Here is a 16402-nt window from a genome sequence, read left to right as displayed (position 1 = left end):
ATATTGGAGATTTACTCTCAGGGACTTACTTTCTCTGCCTAGTCTGGCTTCAAACATGAATCTTCTTGATCTCTGCCTCCTAAGTAGCTAAATTGACAGACATGAGCAAGCTGTCACCCAGCAAGATATTTTTTGCCAAATAATTTCCAAATATAAGAGTAAAAATCATTAAATTTTAAAAGAAGTAAGTTGGGTACTTTGTTAATTAGGTTATATATTCTTAGATAAGTATTACTCATTGCTAGAATGAGACAACTCTCAACATCAATTCTATCCCTATTTTTACATCAAAGTGTTGAGAAATTGCATACATAAAATTAAGTAGACAGGAATAGAAAATGTTTTAATATATTAATTTAGTGACAGAGTTCTGTACAATCTTTCCCATTTTAGTGCCAAATAATCACATAGGAGTCAATTACCAAATTTTTAATTATATCTCAAAACTCAGCTTTCTTGGACTTTTATGAAAGCAGAGAATTTAACATTTTAAATACTCATTTCACAAACACCAACAGCTATATTTAGCATTCTCTTTGCTGATATAGTACACGCACCCTTGGGAGATGAATGATGAGTGAAAATTACACTTGTCACCTGGAAGGTGGTAAAAAGCAGTCGGGCTTTTATAAGAAGAAAAATGAGCATGTGCAGTATTTTCGAGTTTGGTTCCCATAACATCACCTTCATCACCCCCACTACAGTTGTGAATATTTCACTTTGAAAACCACTACACTAGTACAGGTAGAAATGGAAAGAATTAGAACTGCAAAAGATGTCTAAGCAGAGAGGATATGTTAGGAGAGAGCTTCAAGTTCAAGAACTGAGGAATGGCAGTATTGAGTAGCTATAGCTTGTGACCCATAAACTTTAGCATTCAAATGATATTTTAAAGTTGTTTTATTTTTTCTATCACTCTTCCTAAATCTTTCTTCTTATTTATTATAGACCCTCTCCACTATAGTTCAGAAGTCTTTTGTATCTGTATTTAAGGCAGAAACATATCTATAGAAACAGATATATAAAAATGGAATAAATTTTAATAATGTATACCTGGAATTGATTCTTATAGATGCCCTCACAGATACCACACAATTCTTAATTTTGTTAGTACTAATTTCCCTTTAAATTACTCTTGTAATTTAACTCTTGTACTATATTTTTGTAATATAATTTTTGTAATATGATGTAGGCAGTTGACATCTCAAAGTTGTGATTTTTTTCTACATGTGTTTGAGTATTTTACCTACAGTACTGTTTTACTAAATAGCTAATACTGATTTTACCAGTCAAATAAGGTATCTCTGTGTCCTACTGACCTCTAGCATAGAAATTTTTCATCCTAATATGAGAAATTATTGAATTTTTAATTTCTAAAGCTTTAGGAAGAGTGTTGTAAAAAGAGTGGTTATATTATCAGCGTGCAATGCTATGTAGCTTAAAACTGTGCTGTTTTAGTCAATCATATTTTCCTTGCATGTAAAGCAATATAGCCTCCTATGCTGCTTTTGTTTTATGAGTCTTTATTTCACACTTTGCACAATGTGGGATACTTCTAATGGAGTGCCTTTGGCATTTTTCCTGATTTAACTCTGTCTGTACAAATTCTACTCTGAACATTCTTCATTACAGATCCATTAAAATGAAGATAAACAGACTTAAAAGTACTTTTAGATAGTTGAACAAAAGTTTTGCTTGAATTATATGCATGGGAAAAAGAAAGACCATTGTCTTCCATTCCTCATTTGTTTTTTGGTTTTAGAAATTTTTCATTTCCATAGCAGTGGCTGGTTTTGTTCTTAGGTATCATTTCTCCAGTAACTTTAGCTTAGAGACTTAGCTTGGCTGCGAATGTTAATGGAAGCCTTTGGCATTCAGAATTATCATTAAAAGCATCACCATTATTGACATGATCAATTTATCCTTCCATAGTTTTAAGGCTAAGCAATAAGGTCTTTAATATGTTTGATCTTTTTAAAAATTTTATTTTATTGCAAAGATGCTGTACAGAAGGGTTATAGTTACTCGAGTAAGGTAATGAGTATATTTCTTGTTGAAGATTGTTACCCCCCTCCTTTGTTGTTCTCCCACTGTTTCTTCCCTCCCCCCTCTTCTTCCCCCTCCCCCACACCCCTAAAGTTGTAAAGTGATGCCCCTAAAGTTGTAAAATTATACCCCTAAAGTGGATATCATTGTTGCAATGGGTCATCTTGGGGCCTTGTTTCAGCATTTTGTTATTCCCCTTCCCCACCCCAAATCATACAAATGTGTATACAAGATGCAGGGTACCAAAATCAACTACAGTGACAACAGGGGATACACCATAGGGGAAAGAGCATACAAAAGAAAAAAATACCATAGTACATTAAAAACAACAACAAAGCAGACCTCTTGTGTCCATATCTTAGGGTTCATTTTGCTTAGCATTATCTTATATGGTCATATGTACATAGCTTTTGAGCTTTTCTGCTCATCTGATAAAATTACCCTAGATGTATACTAATTATTGCAAATGAGGGAAACCATGGGACCTATATTTCTATATTTGATCTTTATAGGACCAGGTTCCCCACCTTGTGTGTGAGTTAATATTCAGCTTGATTTTTCACCTACAGTTCTATTTCTAAAATAAAGAATATTTATTTTAAGCAGTACTAATTACTTAAAAGATTTATGGTAATTGACTTAGATATTAGATACATTCTGATATATGCCATGTCCCAAGCATCATGTTTAAAGGCACTTGGGATCAAGGCAAACAAAACAGTGTGCTACTAGCCTTACAATCGAATGGGGTTGAGCATCATTCTAATCAGATATCATAAAAATCATTAAAGTTGGGAGCTGGTGGCTCACGTCTGTAATCCTAGCTACTCAGGAGGCTGAGATCTGAGGATCCCAGTTTAAAGCCAGCTGACTTGGTGAGAGTGACTTTTCCTACAGAGCTGCCGTTGATTTGAAGTCTGCAGGAAAGACAGACATTCACTAGGCAAAGAAGAAAAGAAAGGTGTTCAGTGCAAACAACATATGTAAAATATGGGCCTTACACCTCAAATCCTTTTCTCAAGATTAGATTTTTGGTAATTTAAAAATTGTTAGCTGATTGGGAAGAATCTGTACTGACTATCTGAATATCCTCTGTAAGTATTATAATATTTTTCCTTAATCTGCTTGTTTTGGTGTGAACTGCTGAGAGGAGCAAAAATCTCCGTTAACTGATTATGCTCCTTCATCAAAGCTTTAGGAGAGTCTAATCTTATCTTAAGAGAACATTACAGAGCCAGCATTTTGTAAAAGCTATGTAAGTACATATCCGGGTTCCGGTGACTCACATCTGGAATCATAGCTACTCAGGAGGCTGAGATCTGAGGATCTCTGTTCAAAGCGAACATAAGCAGAAAAGTCTCTGTGAGAATTTTATCTCCCATTAACCACTCAGAAACCAGAAGTTGAGCTGGGGTACCTATGGTAGAACATTAGCCTTGAGCAAAAGAAGCTCAGGGACAGCACCCAGGTATTGAGTTCAAGCCCCAGGACAAACAGACAGACTCTCTCTCCCTCTCCCTCTCCCTCCCTCCCTCCCTCTCTCTCTCTCTCTCTCTCTCTCTCTCTCTCTCTCTCTCTCCTTCTCTCTCTTTCTCTCTCTCTCACAAACACGCACATACACCACAAAGATATCTAGGTAGGAGAAAAATTATGGGATTTATTAAATGAATTATTGTGAATTCCTTTGCCAAACTGAAAACTTTTTCCATTGGCCAATGATCACTACCTGATTTTCCCATTATATAAGAACAGGTGTTTATTTGTCAGGATTACTTTAATAAGTGGTTATACCTGTACATAGAACTTTTTTTTTTTTTTTTTTTTTTAAATTTTATTTTATTTTATTTGAGAACATACTGTACAGAGGGGTTACAATTACATGGGCAGGATAATGCATACATTTCTTACCAAGCATTGCATCCTCCTCCTTTGTTTACCCTTCACCTCCCTTCCCAGCCTCCCCCCTCCCTCCCACCCAATCATACCCCCCCCCCCCCCCCCCCCCCCCCCCCCCCCCCGCCACCGACATTGTAAAGCTGGTTTTGACATGACATTTTGTACTTCTCATTGTTGCAACAGGTCCACCTGAATCCTTAAACGACTTGTTTGTCCCCGTCTCCTCCACATGTTATACTGACATCAAATATAGTGAAAGCAGGGGTTACACTGTGGGGGAGGGACATACAAAGCAACAAAGAAATAATCTTATAAATGCATTAGAAACACATGCATGAAAGAAACAAAAACATTAAAATACATATTTGAGGTTTTGTTTTCCTAACATCACATTATCTGACTTTTTCTGCTTGACTCATACCTATACTAGATATTGCAAATAAGGGAAACCATGGGACCTATGTTTCTTTGGGCCTGGCTTACTTCACTTAATATAATTTTTTCCAAGCCTTTCCATTTCCTAACAAATGGGGAAATGTCATTCTTTCTGATGGAGGCATAGAATTCCATTGTGTATATATACCACATCTTCTTGATCCATTCATCTACTGAGGGGCATCTGGGTTGGTTCCATGTCTTAGCTATGGTAAATAATGCTGCAATAAACATAGTTGTGCTGGTAGCTTTAGTGTGGCCTTGTTTGTGATCATTTGGGTAAATGCCCAAAAGTGGGATTGCTGGGTCGTTGGGGAGCTCTATGTGGAGTCTTTTGAGGAACCTCCATACTGCTTTCCAAAGTGGTTGAACAAGTTTACATTCCCACCAACAATGAAGTAAGGTTCCTTTCTGTCCACATCCCCTCCAGCATCTGTTGTTGTTAGAGTTCTTGATTTTTGCTGTTCTAACTGGAGTGAGGTGATATCTCAATGTTGTTTTGATTTGCATTTCTTTTATGGCTAGGGATGTTGAACATTTCTTCATGTGTCTATTGGCCATCCTTCTTTCTTCTTCAGAGAAGCTTCTCTTTAAGTCTTTCGCCCACTTACTTATTGGGCAGTTGTTTCTTTGAGGATTTGTTGTTGGGTTATATATCACCCTGCACCAGAATCAACTCCAAATGGATCAAAGACCTTGAACTCAAAGCAGACACTCTGAAAACATTACAGGATGGAATAGGAGAAACCCTGGGTCTCCTTGGCTCAGGCCGAAATTTTCTGAATAGAGACCCGGAAACACAACAAATCAAAGAAAGGCTGGACAAATGGGATTGTATAAGGTTGCAGAGCTTCTGCAGGGCAAATGACATAGCTAGCAAGATCAATAGAAAGCCCACGGACTGGGAGAAGATCTTTACTAGCCATACAACGGACAAGGGTCTCATATCTAAAATATACTTGTACATAGAACTTTTAAATCTCCCTTTCCATAAGCTTCTCTGAAACCACACTGAAAAACATGTTTTCCTTTAATTTTTGTTTTCTTTTGTTGAGAATTTAATACATGCAAACTTAGGTCAGTTTATCAAGGGATAAATAATTGCCTGAATGACTGAATCAGGAGACTAAAAAAAAATCACATTGCACTTATAACTTACTTTTTAGGATCACAGAGATGTTATTAGCCCTAAGTACATATTTCTACTCATTTTCTTATAGTAACATTGAGGTTTTAATTGAAATGTATTAATAATTTTATATTCTAACTGAAAATGCAGAAATAATTCTAATTTAAAATACATAAGTAATCATACACTGTGTTTTCCATTTTCTAACACTTTGGGCTTTTTTTCTGACCTTTCACTTTTTAGTTATATTACTACCCATGTTTACTGCTCAATAATATTTTTCCAAGGTTCTGTAGTTTTTACAGAAGTATGCATTTTAAAAGTGGTGATTTAATTTGCCTTGTTTTCCAGAATAATTGCTTTTTACTCTTTTCTGCCAATAGTAATTTCCTTATTAGGCCAGTCTAGTATTATACTGATTTCAGGCATAATATTATTGAATTTTAGTGTCATCTATCAAAAATTATGCCTATTGGTTAGCTATAGGATAGCCTTGTTTAAGCAGCCTGTTTATTATAGGACACTTGCAAAGTGAACATAGATTTATGTGGGCAACTCAGAGAAGAATGCTGATTAAACTAATAATACTAATCATATTTATTTATTAAGACATAGCTGAAGGTCCAAAAACAAAAAAGTAACTTCCAAATGTATTTCTAGTTCAGAATGAGCACATTTTACTGACAATTTCAGATACATGGAGTGTAAGGTTAATTGCAATGCCTGTCCACAGCTGTAACAAAGAGATTTCCTCCACATTTTTCCAGCAATGCTAAGTATTGTGATTACCATCCTTCAACCATATCACCATTGTCTTTTTAATTTCCCCTCTGTTGATGAAGATCTAGAACTGCTTCTGTATATGTAATTCACTCTATCTCAAATTTAAAAAAAATGGACTCATTCACATTGTGATATTTATGACAAAATTATCTATGAAGTTAAAATGTTTTATGTGCATATCAAAATTTCTGAAGGTTGAACTTTTATGTTACTGTTGCTTTGTCATTATTACATTTTTTTTTTTGCCAGTACTAGTGTTTAAACTCAGTATATTGTACTGTTACTTGGTTTGGTTGTTTATGACAGGCTTGTGCCACGTCTCCTGAGTGGATAGCTAAGACTGCAGGTTTGAAGTTTAAAAGTCTAATGGCTTCTAGTTTCATGCAATAATGGAAGAATTAGAAGCTTGTGCATATCTCATTTTGGTCTACATAGTTATCTCAAAGGATAGCTCCAAATTTTAAATCCTATTTGTAAATGTGATTTTATTTGGAATTAAGATTTCAAGATGAAATTATCTTGGATTACAAAAGATTCCTAAATCCAATGATGAGTATTCTTCTGGGAGAGAGAAATGTAGCATTATGGGGATAGAGATGGAGATTGGAGTGAATTATTTACAATCAATAAACATTGAGGATCTGTAGCCAGGAGGACAGGAGAGAGGCATTGGAAAGGTGGTTCCTCAGAAGCTCAGAAGGTACTAAAGATGCTTAATTTCAGACACTTGCCATCAGGCCTGTGAGAGAATAAATTTCTGTTTTAAGCCACCACATTTCTCATATTTTTCTGTGACAGCATTAGGAATAAAATACACATTACTATTTTACTGTCTTATTAAAAACTTGGCTTATATTAAGTATTCTGTAAATTTTTTTTGTAAAATATCATGGAACTATTCAAAATTCAACTTTTAACTTTAATTAACTTGAAATAGCCTTAACAAAAAATACATATCTGTTACTCCATAAGTTGTAATCATCATCTATCATAATATGATTTGTTTAAATTTAATTATAGGAAAAGACATAAGAGTGACCCACAGTGTAAAGACAGAATAAGGTTAAAGATTAGGAACGACAAAATCTTTGTATTTGATTTTCGTATCCATTAACTTCTAAGCATTTACAGCTTATTTCTCCATTTTTTATTTCTAATCCCTAGAATTTCCTTTTATAATTAAATCAAATGGAAAAATATAAAAGATTTTGATGTAATTTTCATGTGTCAGTAAGTTTTCCTCCCAGGCCTGATGGCCTACAATTGTAATCATCACAAGTTGGGAGACTGAGATTGGGAGACAATGGTGCAAGGTCAGCCTAGAAAAAATAATTCCTCGGACCTCCATCACAACAGAAAGCACCAGTTGTGGTGACATATGCTTATCATTCAACTATGGTGGGAAGTATAAATAGGAAGATCTTAGTCTAGGCTAACAAGAACGGAAAGTGTGGCCCTATCTCAAAAGTAATAAGAGCACCAAGGACTGGAGATGAGGATTAAGTGACAGAAAAAGCTTGAAATCCTGAGATCAAAGCCCAGTACTGTCCCCACCAAAGAAAAATTAAATGAAAGTAAATAAATAAACTTCATTTATTTTATAGAATATAGAATGCAGGTACTCATTGTACATGGTATTTTCTAATTGTTTCAGACACATGCAATTCTGTAAGTAATCATGTGTTCATATATATATATACATATGCATATGTACCTTTTTGCCTAATTTATAACTTTTTCATCTACCCATATCATTCTCCTTTTTTTCCTCAGAATCAAGATGGCTTTGTTTCCAATAATTCCATTAATTCATGTAACAGGACTATCTTTCCTAGCCAATTATAAGTGCGTATCCCTTATTAAATTTGATTACGTTAGTCCTTATTTTGTAAAACACACCCATCTATGATATTTACCATGCAGTTCACTGCTTTTGCACATGAAGGATAACAGAATCTATTGAGGCTACAGATCATCTCAAATTTTATATGCATAAGAATATTTAAAAAATATAGAACAGCATGTTTTATGTACTAAAGTTTATCACTTAAAACTATGAGAATCTGAGATTAAATTCTGAGCAATATGCATATACATATATACACACAAATAAACAGCCACATTTGTTTTGTCCAAAAGAAAATCTATTCTTGATTGGTGACCTTTCAAGTGAGAAAAATGCATTACTCATCCCCTTCTTCTGACAGTGTAGCAGTTATGCCAAAAATATTAAATTATGATAATTCTACCCAGGCTGTAGACTCAGCCTCGTTGATCTCAGTGACCTTAATAGGGCATTAGTGACGAGGGTAGATGTGTTTGCATTCAACCCTTACATTTATACAGGTCTCACTTGGATGGCTACAATAAATCTGTGTAATTTTTTTCTACCCTTGCATAGAGATTACAGAAAGGTGATGACTATTGCTATAAATTATTTCTCAGAAATAAATGCTTTTTGTGGAGGTAAAGCTCAATATAATCCAATGGACTTTTTTTTTTTTTTTGTAAATCCACAGACCTGGCTCATGATTTGAATAGCGAGTGCTCATATATTTGCTATGGTGACTGATGTGTCATTTCTGTCATTTATCTTGAATCTAAGTAGTTAAGCTAAACTCCTGATTCCTAATTATGGTGATCCAGACAGCATCGTTATTTTAAAAATATATGTTGACTTCATATTACAGCAAGTGTTTAGATTTATTGGCCCTAACTAGAACTGAGTGGCGAAGAAATGACATATTCAGTGAAGATCGAGCACAAGTTGCAAGTCCATAGATAATTGGTGGATGATAATCAGAAAACAATTTGCCTTGTTTTCCTTTTTGAAACATGGGCATCTATAAATAAGGGAATTTATGCCATTTTGCAACTTCTTCTACAATGGTATACTTCTCAAGTTTTCAGTAAGTTATGTGTTTACTGCTATTTATATTAGCAGCCTGCTGCTCATTGCATTAGAGTGCATCCTCATAGAAGTCTTTTTATTTTTTTGCTTTAGTTATAAAACATTTTTGGAACCCTCATGAGTGTAATTGATTATGGAAGAATTTGCAAGAAGGGCATAATGATTCTAAGGTGTGAAATATTAAATATATTTTTTCTAAGCTTTTCTGTAGCTTTACATTCCACACCAAAGAAAAATTCTCAGAAATAGCATCACTTTTTTTTTTTTATTATTTCCTTTCCTTTTCCATTTAATCTTCCCTGTCTTTGTTTTCCTTTTCAGTGTGTTTGAGCTTCTTTGTGAATCTCTCACTGGTGTGCCTTCTGTCTTTGTCCCTTTTCTCCCCTGTGTTTTCTTTTTAAATGTTGTCTAGGTCAACTTCATGTTGTTGAGCTTTTCCAATTACATTTTATAAAGTAATCATCTGTGCAGGTAGTTAGCCCTTATTACCCTCTCCCTAAGTTGTGCACTTGGTGGACGTAATGCCTTCTTCTTATACATGCCTTAGATATTGGCAAGTAATTTCATATGTATCTTATCAATGTACAGTGAATGTCTCTTTCAAAGTAAATCCACTTTAAAAGCCCCTTTAAAAAGAAATCATTTTTAAAACACCATCTTTTGATGTACTCAGGATGTGAAGAGTTAATTCCTCCCCACACATACCAGCAGCAATTCTTTTTATTTTTATATGGAAAGAACAACCCATACCACTTCGAAATGTGGAAAATTACAATCTCAAGAAATAGTGAACATTATTTCAGATCAGCAAGTTTTAAATATATTTGTTCTCTTCAGCACCAGGTTTCTTCAACCCTCTTCTTTTTAAACTCCCTTTTCCTTTCTTCATTGGTGTTAGTATTCTTTGTGTTACAAAGAAAAGCCAGTGGGAGTGAGCTAATGCTTTGTACAAGTGAGAGAAACCCCTGGAATTAGAGATATCCTGGCTATGATCGGCACGATGCTCAGTGATGGCATTGCATTGCTGTTCTGTCACTAGCTGCAGATTACATATAGTACTGTCCATTCTTGCTGGGAGCATTGTAGAGACCCCCCAGAGACAAAATTCTATCTGGCTGCCCAAAATGATACCCTGTAAAACCCACGGGGTTATATTTCAGGAAATTTAGGGCATATTATAAAATGATGTTTCCTTTTAATTCATTTTACTTGAGACATACTGTTAGGCACATACTTAAGTAAATTATTTAATTTGATTAGGTTGTTTAAATTTTTTTTCATTGCTGCTTAAAAATACTTATTGCTCATTTAGGAAAGATAGGAATTTGCATTGCTACTAATACTAATAATAAGAGTATTAAGAGTAATAAGGGGGAAAAGTGACCTGGCCTCATCTTGTGACAATTTCCCAGGTTCTCATTACTGGATTGTGCATAAACATGTACACATAGATAAAGCCCATGCTGACCCTTTAATATTCACCAGGTTGTATGCCAAGCTCTGGGTGAAGATTACCTTCTTCTAATCATTATTATAGTGCTAAGGAGAATTATTATCTCCATTTTTCAGGTGAGTAAATTATCCCTTAGGTTCAAAGTCACAGATTCCTTGTAGGTAGCTTCAGGTTTCATTTAAGATGGTGTCTTTAGAAGTGGAAAACTGAGTTAGAGAATGATGGGTAGAGGACACTGTGAACAAGGTCAGATTTGCTATACACAGTTTCACATTTGAGAGTCCTGGAAGAGAAAGAATGCAAATATTTTTAAGGTTGAACAAGACTCAGAGTGTTGGCAAGAAAACTTCCACCAAGCTCTTAAGTTTTAAAGTAGGCAAATGATCTTTCAAATGAATGAATTAATTGTGCATTATTAAAATTAATTAAATGTTAATTTCCACTTATCCGTGGCATGCATAGTGCTACTGAAAGGAAGAGGCTCTTAAAATGACTACTGTTTGAACAATGTTTTTTATTGTCTTTGAAAATAATTAAATCTACATTTTAATGTTAATACAATCACTAATGAAAAGAATCTTGTACTAACAGAGAAGAAGAAACTGTAGAACTCATGTACTGTAGCTGTGTCTAATTACGATGAAAAATGAAGCCTACAGCATTGACCTTGTCTGCCCAGACATAGAAGCATATACTGGTAAAGTTAGTTTAGCTGAAATCCTGCTTAGAAAGTGACCCATCATTTGATTCAATATCAAAATGTATATTGAAATTTTTTTCTTCAGCAAGTATTGTTTTTTGTCCCAAGATATTTTTAACTGTATCATCAGGATCATGTCTGCATTTATAATAAATATTTTAGATGCTTGGGTATTTCATTCAAAATGTAACAATCTTATTTTGCAAATGAAATCATACTATATCTTATTTCCAAAAATAATAGTAAAATTTGCTTAACCCTTAAGTTTCTTATTTGTCTTCATTAACCTACTTCACTAGTTTTATCCATTCGTGGAAGTGTCAACTTAACTATGATGCAGCTCATTCTATCATGGTTGTGGATTGAAGATTTATCCTTTCAAAATTCATATGCTGAAATCCTTCTCCCTGATCTGATGGTTTTACGTAGCTGGTATTACATACGTAGATGGTATTACGTATCATGAGAGCGGAGCCCTCTGAAATCACATTCATAATCTTATTTGTAAAAGTGACATAAAACAAACCATCTTTCTGCCATTTAAAGACAAAACTGATAGGTCATTGCTCTTTGGCCCTGAAGAGAGCCCTCATTACAGTCTGACCTTCTGGTTCCCCAGTCACAGACTTCAACCATCAGGATTCTCTGAAAGAAATTTCTATGATTCATAAGCTTGCCAGTGGCACTTTGTAACTGCAATCCCAACTAAGACGGAAAAACAAACAAAAGAATTCCTGAAAAGATGCATGTCTTTATCTTTCTACCTAATTCATTTTCACACATACACTTCCAGATCATTTTGTTTTCAGCCTCTTGCTTCTCACAAGACAATAATGTTTAAATACATCACTGAATTACCACAATCAAGTATTTCTTAGTGAGGATCCTGAACTTCTGTTTTGAAAGCTATTACCATACCAGGGAACTCTTACACATCCTACTTCAAATGGGGATGGAATAAAACTCAAAGTACGAGAGGTAATGTTTTCTGCGATGTCACTACCCTAAGAAAGATCAAGGCACTTCTTTCTGCCTAAGCATTACCCCTCTCCTTCTGAAAGTCAGTAGGAGTGATTGGCTCTCTGTCCAGGCATAAATACCATACCTACAGAAAAACAAGCACAGCTTTCCTTCCCAGTTTAAAAAAAAATTCCATTAAAAGATTTACTTCTGATGCAGTAGTTAAGAAGAAATGACCATGGGGATAGTCACATCTTCATAAACAAATTTTCATGTTCATTTGGAAGGGCCCCTCTCCCCCTGTATTCCTGATAGCCAGTGTCTCCTAGGAGTCATTCCTACCATTCATAACTATGGGTTCTGTGAGTTTCTTAGCTCATGCTTTACAAACAAATGAGCTTTTTCATTTGTTCCTAATGACTTTGGTTTATACACAGAGATCTTAAGCTGTCCCCAGAGCAATCCTTTTACTAAAATGTTATTAGAACATCTTTACAAATTTAGCAGCAAAAGGGGAGTTTCATTAACAATGGAAGGCATTGGGAATTGAGGGCTCTTGGCAAATGCAGTGCTTACCAATCTTGTTTTATTTTCAGTGATGAGTAAAAGTGATCCCGTGATCTGTACATTGATTCTTTATCTAGTGGTTGGGTAAAGAAGATGAAGAATTGATGGGATGGGAAGAGATACTAGAAAAAGCACAGCCTTCTTGGGCTAATCAGTTCTGTCTGAGTTCCCCAAGGAGCCACATGAACCTATGCAATTATATATCACTGTATCTGCTAATTGAGCCATTTTCCCCTAAGATTTGTGGGATTTGTGCTTGAAAATGAAGATTCCTTTTCAGTGAACCAACAATAAGTTCAGCTTATATGTGTGAATAACTTATTTTTATATTAATCCAGTGTCATGAACAAATGAGTGACTACTGACAACACTAAAACCTGACTTGTAGTTTTTGCAAAACACACCCAAATCATGCATTCTCTCGATTTGTAACTGTAAGGACAGATGAACATTCTTTTTCTATTCCAAGCAACTTTGCCCACAAGAACTTGTCCAGGACACATTTATTAGATTTCTTCAGGGTGTTTGTCATTTCACTGAACCATTATTGCTGGATATCCTTTCAAGATATCTTCTTACTGTTCTGTGTGACTAGCTTGACATATAGAAGCTCTTTCCATATACAGCTAACCCTTGTCTTTTCAGTTACAAAGAGGTTGTGTTTGAGCAAGCATCAATTCAGTGTTGATGAGCACAATGAATATTTATTGGAAATCCATTCCCATCAACACGAAACATCTCTCAAAGATGTTACTAAATTCTGGCTTAGCTGGATATTTTATTTATTCATTTTCTGCTATTCCAAGAGTTGAACTCTGGGCTTGGATGCTGTCCCTAAGCATTTTTTGTGCAATGACAGTGCTCTATCAGTTTAATCTTTTCTGTGATTAATTGGAGATAAGATTTTCACAGATTTTTCTATTCAGTCTCAGATCTCAGCCTCCTGAGTAGCTATGATTACAGGCATGAGCCACTGGTGACCTACTTAAATGGTTATTTAAAAAAGAAATTATATCTGTGGCCAGTTCAAATCTCAGAGAAGCATATGCTAGATGCATTGGCATTGGTAGTCAGTTCATTAGTGAGCTCTGAGGCATGGTAATGGTACTCTCTTAAAGAATATACTCACATAGGAATGATGTCATCAAGCTTGCAGAGCAAGAAACTGTAGAGCCACTTTCTCTCTATAAATACACTATTTGTCAAGAATTTGTCATAGCATCTGATTCATGAAGCATTTGTATTACTATACCATTGGCAAGTGTAAAATAACGAATGCAGCAGTGATTCTCATGAGACACTATGCTGAAAATGAACTCTACCACTTGTGGGGAAGGAGAGTCTGGAGGGGAAAAACTGGGTGAAAATGAGGGAGGAGGTGATGCTGTTCAAAAAGAAATGTACTCATTACCTGACTTGTGTAACTCTAATTCCTCTGTATATCACCTTTACAATAAAAAATGGAAAAGAAAAAAGCCACTTGAAGATTTGGAATGCACATTCATTAGACTTTCTACCCATGTTATAGTATCACATCATGAGAATAATACTCCCTAAGTGTTATTGCCTCTTAGGGAGGAAAGGTTGATTCATGAATACAGCAGATCAACCGTTCACAGGAATCTTCTTAGATGGATAACTTTTATCTTGTTTCCTCCAGATCTTTATGAGGCTTGGTACAGTCTATCTGCCTGTCAGACAGTAGAGATAACTTGAACTCGACCTATAGATTATCCCTTTGCTAAGTATGGAGTAAGCAGATAAAAAAAATCCCATCTACCTATGAAGAGGGAAAACCTTTGATTCATACAGTATTGTACTCTTTATCTTATAATATTTGCGGTGGTGGGGGAAGGTCAACCTCGTTTATAGCTGTTGATTTAGAAAAAGATTGGCTATCAAACCTTACTTACTGTGGTTAATCTATGATCTTATATTGTGTCTACTAGGAATGACTACTTTAAAATGCAGTGACAATGTTTCCCCTAGTGAATTCAAGGATAGCCTGTGACAAGTTGACCATAAACATAAGGAAGGAAAATTTTCCAACAACCATTGGGACAAATTCTTGTTAAGTTCTGTTATGGGGCAGGGGTGGGGTTTGATTGAAATGGAGAAGAACCCTATGATGGATTATTCTCTATCTGTACTCTTTTTGTTTCTTTCAAGACAAACCAAAGAAAATAAACAAAATCCCACTCTTCTAATACCATAAAAACAGAGTCTCCATTAGCAAAATAACCATTATGAAAATAGTTTTTTCCAGAGAAAAATAAGACCCCCAAAGAATATAGGTATAGCCATTTTGTGGAGCCCTAAATTTTGTATGACAGCTCTTATTATTCTACATGTATGTACAATATCCTGCTTGTAGTCCTGTACTTGTTTTCCAGATAGTCCTTTAAGCAGAGTTAACCATAAAGGTTTAAGTAATTAGGAAGCATTATTTCTTCCCGTTTGCTGAAGAAGATAATGTAATCAGCAACATTAACATTGTAAATGAGAAAATTTATAATAGATTACTTAATATCACAAAACGGCAGAAATGCATTTAAGTCACATTTTATGTTCAATGTTTATACAAGAAATATCCTAAAAATCAGTAAATCTGGTGTGTATAGTAGAGGTCAAAGGAATAATATTTAGCAAAAGATACTATGGTAAAATTGACTATGGTGAATTCATAGTGAAAATTTATAATTTATCAATTGCTTAGTCAATTTTAATGCATTTTAACAGGCATTTTTATAAACCCAGGGAAAATTATAATTTGCTACTTTTATTTTATTTTCTACTTAGTATCTATTTTTATAACATTTTGGTTTCCAACATTTGAAGAGTTGTATGAGAGAAAAAGTTTTTACAGGACTGTTTCAAAGTAGCTAATGCCTATAGCCCAGTTACTTGAGGAGGCAGAGATTAAGAGAATCATAGTTGGAGGTTATCCCAGGAGCAGAAAAAAAGACCCAGTCTCAGCAAACAAGCTGAGATGAATCAGCCACTAATCCCTGCTGTGCAAAAGTGTAAATAGGGGAATAAAAATATTATAATTATTCCGTGCAAAAAAAAACAACTAAACCAAAAAAGAATGTATGTAACTCAAGTGGTAGAGTTCAATCTAGCAAACATGAAATCTTGAGTTAAGACCATATACTTCCAAAAAATTGTTTAAAACTTTAAAGAAAGGGACTTTGTTTTATGCAAAGTATTAGTCCTCATCCAACTGTTTCTCTTATATGTCATTCTTGAATCTACCAATTATCATAGAAAAACTGTAGATAATACATCTAGTGATGTTATTGAAAACACAATGCACCAGTCTTTTATTCTCTCTTTGAAGGTTTTGTCATTAGTTTTGTTTAAATGTGCTTCAAAGGGTGGAAAAATTGTTTTCCAAACTTCTTTTGAATAAAAGACTTTTATTCATCCAGTTGTTAATACATTTGAATATTATTACAATATAGTATTATACCTCCCTTACAGGTAAAATTTAATGAACAAATCATTGTTTGAAAGACCCGA

General features: G+C 34.7%; 1 protein-coding gene across 1 annotated transcript in view; it reads left to right on the top strand.

The window, feature by feature from the left end:
• The window catches only part of Trhde (thyrotropin releasing hormone degrading enzyme), a 388269-nt gene that overhangs the window by 363183 nt on the left and 8684 nt on the right, over positions 1-16402 (top strand). The gene's annotated exons all lie outside the window — the stretch shown is intronic.

This window comes from Dipodomys spectabilis, unplaced genomic scaffold (genome assembly GCF_019054845.1).
Source record: "Dipodomys spectabilis isolate Male_0828 unplaced genomic scaffold, ASM1905484v1 ptg000234l, whole genome shotgun sequence".
NCBI lineage: Eukaryota > Metazoa > Chordata > Mammalia > Rodentia > Heteromyidae > Dipodomys > Dipodomys spectabilis.
Note: the sequence above shows the minus strand (reverse complement) of the source record. Positions and strands in the feature narration are given on the sequence as shown.